This window comes from Lichenostomus cassidix, chromosome 3 (assembly GCF_008360975.1).
Source record: "Lichenostomus cassidix isolate B80296 chromosome 3, HeHo_3.0, whole genome shotgun sequence".
Taxonomy (NCBI): Eukaryota; Metazoa; Chordata; class Aves; order Passeriformes; family Meliphagidae; genus Lichenostomus; species Lichenostomus cassidix.
Genome location: NC_139483.1, coordinates 104,311,186 through 104,321,941, shown reverse-complemented (window position 1 = coordinate 104,321,941; position 10,756 = coordinate 104,311,186). Strand labels below are relative to the sequence as shown.

Sequence of the window (10,756 nt, the reverse complement as noted above, 5' to 3'; positions counted from 1 at the left end):
TAGTGATTTCTTTGCAGATAACTGAATAAGATCTTTGACGAACATTTTCTTACTGATTCTTAGGTAGTTATTGTTGTACCTGTTTCCTGACTCTGAGACCTAATATATTCCCCATATTTCTGCTTTTCATGGTTAGTGCTTTCTAAACTGGTGGATAGATGTTGAAATTGGACAAAAGTAATGTTTAATCAGATTCTTTTCAAGGCAAGGAGATATAAGGTTGATGTCTGGTAATTATGTTTTTTTTCTGTTTTGCTGAGGCATTCATTGGAAGTGATGGCATGACTATTGCTTCTTGATTACACTGAAGGGTGAACATAGAAGTACTTTTCTGCAATGGAATTATTTTGGTTTTTTATAGGACTGCTCATGTAATTATTTTCTCATCAGGGAGACCCTTGCTATTTTGGGCTGCTTTGTCGGATGCTATAGTGTATCTATCATTAATTTCACAGCAAAATAAAAACATGAAGGTGAATGAAGTAAATGATTGTAATAAATTCATCTATACAAGTCTCCTGCTCAAGGAGCTCAGGACTTTGCCACATCATGCTTATAATTTGCTGAGTCCCAGTTTTTAAGTTTAAATTTCTCCTGAGGATGCACTTTTATATGAAAAACATGTGTATCTGCTTGAGAAGTGGATTTAGATCAAACTCACTTTCCCTTGTATTTTAAGGATGGAAATGATAACACCAACCACCTTTAAGGCGCAGTCATAGAGGTGACGAGTAATTGAGGTGTGTTTGTGTAACCAGATCCAGGAGCTTGAAGAAGGAATCTTTTACTGGAAGGTAGAAGAATCATAAAATTTTTAAGATTGGAGAAGACATCTAAGATCATCAAATTCAACCACTAAACTAGCACCACCATGTTCACCATTAAACCATATCTCTAAGTGCAAAATCTGCATGTTTTTTGAACACTTCCAGAGAGGGTGATTTGACTACTTCCCTGAGGAGTCTGTTCCATTTCCTGACCACATTTTCAGTCAAGAAATTTTTCCCAATATCAAACCTAAACCTCCTCTGATGCAACTTGAAGCTGTGTCCTCTTGTCCTATTACTTTTTATCTGGTAAAAAAGACTCACCCCCACCTGGCTAAAATCTCCTTTCAGGGAGTTGTAGAGGATAAGGTCTCCTCTGAGCCTCCTTTTCTCCAGACTAAACATTCCCAGTGCCTTCAGCTTCTCTCACAGGACATGTGCTCTAAATAGAGCATATGCTTAGGAGAAATTATGTCAGGGAAAGACTGCAAGATTTTTATGATTTTATTTCCTTTAGGTCAGATGCAAATTGAAATAAAGCACTGTAACAGCACTGATAAAATAGAAATTATTTCATTCACAGGTGCAGATGGACAGAAAATCATCTTCCTACAATCTGAGCTGGCCAGATTTGTGACAGATATGGTGTCTAAGGTCTTTTCCCTGAGTTCACATGTTTTTTCTCTAAGTAGTATCTCAGTAAAACCATTATTTTAGATATGCACAAGTGTGCTATTTTATGACACTCATGTTTGCAGAAATGAACTGGAAATCAAATGCTGCTTATTATTACTCAATGTGAAAATTAGCAGATTTTCTTTCTCCTAATAGCCCTTGGCCCTTTATACATATATTTTCTTTTAACTGACTATGACATGGAAAAAAAGCACTGCATACTTATGGAAAACACAAGTGGTTTAATCTAAGCAAATTGATTTCATTTGTGCTGAATGTAAGACTATTCAGAAGTAGAACCTTAGGTATATTTCCATACTTAAGGTTCCTGATATTAAAAAAATAAAAATTTGAGGAAACTAATAGAATTAATTGGAATAAAGTGCTCAGGAACTAAAATACAATAGAGACTTGGAATTTTAGAAATTTAGAAATTCAGTGACAAAAACATCCCATTAATATAAGAAATACATGAGTCTATAGCTTAAAGAATTAACTGGGTAAAGAACCTCAAGAAATTAGAAACTGTGAGATAAAAAGGATGTGATAAAATTATTGTTTCAGAAAACATGACATGCAATGGGTAGAAAAAAAGTTTCCCAAAGGCAAGTTCAAATAGACATGTAAAACTATTAAAAGAAATAGCAAAGGTCTCATTGCTCAAAAAAGAATAATGGGTGAGAAAAAGAGGAAATAAGTAGAATGAATAGAGAAGAAAATCTAACAAGGTTGAATGTGTTCAGGTAGGGGGGCACTAGAAAATTTTTAACCCCATTTCTGAAAGAGCTGGGACATGAAATTACAGGTCTGGGAGCAAATATTTAGAATAAATCTAACAAGATAAATGTGACACCTTATTTAAGAATAGCAAATTAACACCTACACTTAAGAAGGGAGGAGGGGAAAGTGATCTAACCCACCTCAAGCTTGTTAATCTAATATTAATTATATCAAAGGATTAAGAATTCTTCCTTTAAAAAAACACGGAAAGGATGGTAAGTGTAATATAAAGTCATGCACAAATCTAGGTTAGCAGAAATAGATCATGCCACAGTATGTTGAAAGAGATTTTGTAGTTAAATGAAAAGATGGTGACTCTAATACATAGGGATTTTAGCAAAGTATTTGACATGGTGCTGAAACAAAAAAGAAGAAAAAAAAAGTTAGATTAGAAAGTGAGGAGTAGTAGAATAGAGGGTATATGTTTCAGTCAGAGTAAACAGGGAAAATATTAAATAAAAAAGTTATCAGTAACATTTAAGAATTTCATTAGTTCCCACAGTAAAGAAGTGGGGAAGATACTGATAAAACTTACTGACATTGTGAGTTGTGGAGTCATCATTAATACAGAAAAATATTCATCAATGGCACTGAAGGGAAGAGATGAGAGATTGCCCTCAGGACTAGAATAATAGGGATGAGATGAAGTTCAGAAATGCAAAATACAAACTCATGCACTTTTGAAATAATAACAACAATTTTCCTGTAAACTGGGATTTGATGAGGTGGTAATGACAGAGGGACAGACCTTGTGGAACTGACTGATCCCAGACCAGTATGATGTAGCCAACAGAAAAAGGCAAAGCACATCCTTGAGTGTCCCAAGTGAGATAATCCCTGTATCCCACAGAAGTAAAACTCAGACTAGATTAAGTTCAGAGAAGACAATAGAGGAATGATTAGGAAATGAAAAAACTTCTCTTATTAAAGGAGTCTGAAACAGCTTGGCTAGTTAACCTTGCAAAATGAAGGCTAAATAGGGATTATACTTGCTTTCTGTAAATACATCAGTGATAATAAATATCCAAGAGGGGAAAGTCTACTTGGTGCAAAAATAATTGCAAATAAACTGGAAGTGAATAAAATCTGTGTTGGAAATTAAAATAAGGTTTCTGAGAAGAAGAATCTGGAAAAGTGTCCAACACAAAAGGGGTAAAGCCTTAATTAATTTTAAACTTTGATTAGTTTATGAAATGGGATGTGTAACATAATTGCTTGTAAAAGCAGAAACTGAACTCATTAATCTATGAAGTCTCTTGCAGTTCCAAGTTCGTGTTTGTGCTGAAGATGATGTGAGGTTTATGACATATGATAATAATCCATTTACATATTTAATGGGAACAATCACGGCTGCATGGCCACATATCTGATGTCCTTTCTTGCAGTACATTGAAATAATTGGCCAAAAAAAAATTAAAAGCAGCTCAGTTTGCTGAGTGCACACAATTTGTCATTTAGTCAGTGGTTTGTGCTTATTCATTATCATCATCTGACATTTTCTATCACAGAGAAATTTTTATGGACAAATGAGTTAAAGCAAGAATGACAATATGCAAAAGAGATCAGAAAATAGAAGGTCTTTTTCCTCCTCTCTTTTATTGTTTGGTTAAGGAGCGTGTCACTGTGATCAGCACTTTGATAAAGTATGTAAATGTTTGGAGTCTGTTATTCCTGGGCTATTACTTGCATAGTCTTATCATAACAGCAATATGATAGAAAGTGATGGGGATCAGTTCCCAGGAGGAGAAAGCTTAGAATGACTTTTTGGTTCAAATAGCACCATGACATTGTTAGTTCTGGCTTGATAACTCTGATGTGGGTTTTGCCTTCAGGTCACTGAGGTATCTTTGACCCAGTATTCTGTTTTTTTAATAATTCTAAAGACTCCAAATTGTGCTTGTGACCATTTTAGCATTTAAACAATGTCTTTATCTAATGTGGTCTAAAGACTATTATAATAAGTAATACTGTAATATTTTACTCTTCCTATATCACATTCTTATATTTCAAGTTACTATTTAAAAAGCAAACCAGGTTTGTGTAACAAGGAAATCTTTTCCAGTTCAAGTGGTTTGAACTAAACAGAGATCAAAACAGTTTATTTGTTTATTAATAGCACAAAACTAAGTCAGTGAACTACACATTCAAGGCCAGTATCAAAAATGCAACAGAGAAACTGCAATACTAGACACTGTCAAAGCTGTTAAATATCCAACTACAAATTTCTAAACACTCTCCTAATCTCAAAGTATTTTATATAAATTACACCCAAATACACACAGGCTAATATCTACACGCACAAACTCACATCCCTCTCAAATTGTGTGGGTTTTAAGCACACAAACCCTCTCCAGGATTTACAGTCCTTACAAACAGCCCCTTCTGTGGGAGCTGCAGGTGCTCCAGCTGTGCTTTGTGTCCATGCTGCTCGCTGCAATCCCTGATGGAGATGTGGGGAGGAAATCCTCACCAGGTCACAGACACACACCCAAAGGGTCTCTGCTCACTCCCCCAGCTGCCCTGTCCTATCCAGGTGCAAGCTCCTCACAGCACCCCAGGGGAGGATGCTCAGCCTGGTTTGGGCAGGGTGGTGATGCCATGCAACAGCTTCTGGCAGGACCAAAACAGATTTTGACAGATTTGGGTTTTTTGTTTGTTTGTTTGGTTGGTTTTTTTTTAATTTTTATTTGTCTCCTGTTCCCTGTTTTCCCCTACAAATTTTATTTTTAATTTTTATTTTTTTTTAAGCTGATTGTTTTTTCCAAAAGTACTTTTGCAGTTCAACTGGATAATGGTTGTCTTCCTGGTTAGCTTTGCTTCTCTGGGACAAATGCCACTCAGTTTGGGGCATTTCAGCTACAGACACTGCTGCACTCACCTTCCTGCCTAACCATAATTTTTTAACCAGGTTGTGTTTCCTTGGAAGCTCCCCCAGAGACTGTAATTGCAATGCTAAATCATAAACCCCTCCTTAATGAGTGTCTGTCATAAGCAGACAGCCTGAATTTTATAATAGAGTTGAGTACAGACAGAGAATATTAGGTGTATCATGCTATTCTAAATTCTAGAAATGAATGTCACAAACAATCAGGCAAAATATTATGGCTGAAACAGAGTTGCTTCTATAAAAGTCTGAATAACAAATAATCTGTTAGACAAGTATTGGAGTTCAAAATGTGGAAAGTCAGAGTGCCATTTTCTTCAGTAGTTTTCACTTGAAATTCTGTGACAGAATTTACCTATCACTCAGTCAGTAAGTCAAAAATGACTTATGTTTTCCGGTGAAAAGTCTGACAAAAGTATGCTCTTTAAATTAGATCCTTTTTATGAATCAGGTTAAGCATCCAGAATCTAAACTGCACTTCTCAAATCTTCACAATCTTGTCTATAAAGAGCAAAACAAAACAAAACAAACTAATGGAGAATCATAAAAAAGTCTGCTAGAGCTTTTTTTTTTTTTTTAATTGTAAACCCTTCTTGAGCTTTCAAACTGGGACCAAATGAGTGATCATGTAAGAGAATGTTTCATGTGACAGAGTCATCACCCCTTATTTTACCATATTGGACTTTTATAAGAGATCCACTGTTAGAGCACAGAAGATACCTAAACTATGTGGTATGGCACTTGGGAACACATTAAATACCTAACTTGTCAGCACAGTAATCTCTGGCAGAGGAACACACCCACTCTCTGGAAGATTAACCTACTCCCACACATTAGTTCACTAAGACCAACTAATTTCTTCCCCTAGAAATATTCTTCACTACTGCTGCCTAAGAGAAAGGAGATTAAGAAGTTCCTTGTTTTCCTTAGACTTTGTGAGTCATTTCTGTGTCTGTAAACCCTTGTCTGCAACAGTATTGGTAATAGCTACCCAATTTAGCTCCTGGCATGAGCCAGAAAAATAAACTTTCTGTTCTGCAAAGAGTTCTAGAAACTAGTGTCCAGATCCTTTCTTTTTCCTGCTGTAACAGACCATCCCTTTTCAATGACAGATAATTACTTACTGTGACGATACGATTTTTCTTCTCTTTTGTCAAGTCCTGCAGTTCTCTGTCAAGTCCTATTGTCCTTTTACATGTGTAACTCCTACCAGGATCAGGTGAAACCTGAGAGTCAATATTTATTCCTTCTCATGACTTGCATATAAAGTCATTCAGGCTAAAACTGTAACCTGGCATCTCTCTACCTGTCAAATTATGTCCTTCCTGCACTGATATAATAATTTGTGATTAACTTTTAAGAGCTCAGAGACTTAACAAGTGAACAGAGACAAGGAGAAAGATGCTCTTTATTCAGTGGTGATTTGGGGTATGCAGCTCAAGGCTTTTATTTCCAGTAGGACAGAGGTTCCTGTTCATTGAAATATGTCTTGCAGGAGTTGCAGCTCTCAACACATTTCTCTTTTATCAGTTGGAGAAAGTCCCGTGCAGAAGTCTTAAGCAAGTGATGTTGGAGGTCAAAGCTGGTCTGTAGTAACAACCTGTTTATGGAGAGATTCATGCTTCAAATTGGAGGTCCAGTTCTCCCTCAAGCTGTTCCCACTTATGATGCTCAATATTCTGCTTGAATTGAGGATTGACTCAAGACTGAAGAGTTGAATTAAAATTCAGGATTGAAAATCAACTTAATTAAACTGTCTGAGAATAAATTTACATTCAGAAGTGTGTTAAGACTGTGTGCACTGGCCCTGTTGAGCTTATCCAGGGGTGTTATGCTGTACCTTAGAAATCATGCATGCTTATATATTAGTTAATATACGTAACTGGTTTCATTGGTATTAGCAGGAATAAAATTATTCTTTCTTTTACAGTTGCTTCACCATCCCTCTATCTTACCTGTTTCTTGCTGTAGCCTTAAGAGTCTGGATTCTGACAATAAGGCACTAAACATTGGTGGTACAGTGCTGCTCTTCTAGCAGGGCCTTTAGCTATTTCTGTGATATAAACTGAAAATAAACACAGTCAGGGACTCCTATTGCCCTGTTTACCATAAAATACAAGCATATTACCTGAAAATGAGTAATAAGTTGCTGTATTAGGACAAGGTGGCCTGATATGAGGGAAAGCAAAACATAAAACAAAAAGAAAAAAAAAAATTGTTACAGGGTCTTCCCTCTTGTTCTCTTGAGCCAAGGCTAATGCATTACCTTTTCCAGAAGCTGAGACTAAAAGCTTCCTGTCATACTCCCATCTACGAACAGATATCAAGAGGGTCATTACAGCAATAAAGACTTTTCATGTAGGTCTCCGTTTGTAGTAATAATGCAGCCTTATCTACTGGAATCTTGATTAATGTGAGATGAAGACATTGCACATTTCATTCCTAATAAAATCATGATCTCTTTTCTGTGGTGACAGTGACAGGACCTGGGGCAATGGCCTGAAGCTGTGTCAGGAGAGGTTTAGGTTGGATATTAGAAACAGGCTCTTCACCCAGAGGGTGGTTGGGCGCTGGAACAGCTCCCCAGGGCAGTGGTCACAGCACCAAACCTGACAGTGTCAAAGAAGGGTTTGCAAAATGTTCTCAAGCATATGGTGTGTCTCTTAGGGTGTCCTATGCAGGGCCAGGAGATGGACATGATGATCCTTCCAGCTCAGCATCTTATGTGATACTGGGATTCTGAGATACTTTAAGAAGTTTATGACATTCTCTCCTCTTTTTTTCTTTCCCTGATAGAGTAATAATGCATTATCACTTAATATGCATTACTTAAGGAAACAAGGTAACAAAGTGGATAAATATTTTTTATATATCACTCCCTTTAATTCTCTTTTTCAGTTGTTTCTCATATGTGTTAACAGACAGAAGATGTCTACATTGGTTACAAAATCCCTTTGGGGTGCCCAGCTAAAACCAGTCATGTGGGAAATAGAATAACTAATCTAGAAAATAAATGTAAAATGAATGGATCAAGTAGAGAATAGGTACATTTTTTGTGACAAAAAATCTCTTGTGACATTTGCACAGAAATGGATTGAATATATATATTTGGGAATATAACCCACATTGTTCAGCATGGAATGTTTTATTAATCATAGTTTTTAAAGACAGTGAACATGGGAGGGGATAGATCAGGAAATAAATAATACATACTACAGAAATGGCCCTGAGATGAGTAGCTCTTCCCTTTATAAATATTACAAGATACCCACAATCCCCTAGGAAAGAACACACTATTCAACACTTTTAATGATGAACAACAACAAAAGAAGAACATTTTAATTTAACATGGGAGTCAGTTCTAAGTCTATCTTGGCTATCCTGAGGAGTGTATTACTGCCCTAGCATTGCTAATAGTGAATTCCAGTCTATTTTTATCCTTCATTACTGGAAACTGGCTCTTTGAGTAACAGCTTTGTATCATATTATTGGGGATGGAATTACCAGACATTTTATGAATCACCAATATCAGATTAAAGTGGCAGCACTGAATTTTGTACCATGTTGCCAATTGATACAATAATGATGCTAAGAATATCTGAAATTATGACTTTTAATCTCCACACAGAAAGGGATAATTTCAGAAGCTTGGGGGGAGGGAATAATTTTTTTCCTGTATTTACTTTCTCAAATAAATATTATCTTGAAAAAGGCAGATTAACATAAAATAAAAATCAAACCCAAAATGTGCAAAGGTGCTGGGGAGCCCTGATGTGGTCCCAACATCCCCATGCTGAAGTATAGGATGAGTCAGTGACTAATTGAGGTGCTCTGATCAAGCTGCCAGGGCTTGAATGTACATTTTAAGCAATGTAATAACATCTAGAGTAGCTGGCCTAAATCTCTTCCCCAGAGGCTGGCATTAATTGTGTGAACATAAGAACACTGTTAATAGGTCAGGGCAGAAATCCACCTCGCTCTGCCTCCAGCACTGACCAGCGGCAGAGGCACAGGGAGCCATGTCAGAGCAGGGCAGCATATGGTGCCAGATCCCTGCTATGCTTCCTTGCCAGCAGTGCCTTCTGCCTCTGGGACTGCCTGAATGCAAGGTGATGCTTTGGTGTTTAATCGAATCCTGTCAGTTTTATGTCATTAATTTATCTCATCCCTGTTTAATCCAGAGAGGCTTTAGGCATCCACAATGTCTTGTAGTAGCCACATATATGACAAAGTATCTCTGTGGCTTGCTTTTATTCTGTTGCTTGCTAATTTTATTTGATGGTCTTAGTATAGACAAGGTAGTTTCTATTCGTTTACCCTCTCTGTATAATTGGTGGTTTATAGAGATCTGTCATATCCTTCCCTCAGTGGTTTCCCCAAAATAAGGTGTTATTATGTTTAGATTTTCACTGTCATTGGTCCTTATTGTCCCTCTCTGTATCTTTCCCAGTACTGCTGTGTGCTTTTGGAGACAAGGGAACAACAAACTATATTAAAGACCCCTGAGGGATTTAAATAACGGCATTATAATGTTTTCTCTTTTGTTTTCTACTCCTTTCCAAGTACTTCTTAATTCTGCCTGCTTTTGGCAGTCATTAAACACAGAGCTAATAGTTTTGCTGAGCTACCTGCTGTAACTTCAATTCCTATTTCCAGTACAGGAACAGCTACTTCAGGAGCTGTCACAGTGAAAGCAAGATCACTCCAAATGCAGAGTGAAGATTTCTTTCCCACAACTCTGCTTCCCTGTCACATCATTTTTACTAGTGAAGCAGAACATGGACAGAACTGCTCTTTGCAGCAGACACAGCCATAGAGATTATAAGATAAATATCTTCAAGGCCTGTTCCTTTGGAGTCTAAGGAGTCAGAGAAGAAAATCCAAAATGAGTCTTTTGCATCTGAAACAAAGTATGCCACATGACTGAATGCACCTTTGTGGCAGAGGGATGGGAAAGGTAAACAAGAAGGAGCTGCTGAATTGCTGAGATAGATGTAGAGAACAGTATTCTTTCCATAGCTGTTTTATCAAAGTCAGAGGAGGAGTCCCTGGAGCTAAAGGGACTGAGGCAGTCCAGTTAGACTTGCTAAAGAGGCAGAGCACTAAAAATGGGTGTTTACAGCTCCTCTACCTTCTCACAAAGGGAAGATGCACATAGTGCTGGTCTGATCCCGGAGACCTATGAAGTGGGAGAGGTCTTGCAAGTGGGGAGCCAAATGTGGCATGACAAAGCTCCCCCTTCTCCTGCCAGCAGCATGCAGGATCATAGTCAATGCCTTCCTTTAGATGTGTTGACCAAATATGAAATATGAGAATCTTAACCTAAAGAAAGGTCGAGGAGGCCTTTTCTGGCACATAACAAAAGAGCATTTGATGGTGGTGGTACAGACTGTTACCAGGAAGATTTATCCATGATAAGGACAGAGGCTGATTGCATTATGATATTACTGGGAAGATTTACAATTTATTCACTCAATGGAGTTTTGAAAACTGTCACTGATAGTGGTCTCTCAACCTCAAAGTCAGGGCTTTTCATCTAAAATTCCACAACTGAAGAATTTTAGTACCAAGAAATTAAGCTCATGTTTCTTTTCAGAGGTACAGTTTAAAATTAAGACACCTGAACAGAGGTGTAGACACTCCGGTTGTG

The 10,756-nt window shown here is 37.3% G+C and overlaps 1 long non-coding RNA gene across 1 annotated transcript; it reads right to left on the bottom strand.

Moving 5' to 3' along the window:
- Nucleotides 1–636: 636 nt before the first annotated feature.
- Nucleotides 637–6,299, bottom strand: LOC146440350 (uncharacterized). Its single transcript, XR_014851411.1, has 3 exons — nt 6,231–6,299; nt 2,762–2,845; nt 637–787 (listed from the first exon to the last, which is right to left on the bottom strand). It is a non-coding gene; the product is annotated as an uncharacterized LOC146440350 (long non-coding RNA).
- Between the last annotated feature and the right edge of the window lie 4,457 nt (nt 6,300–10,756).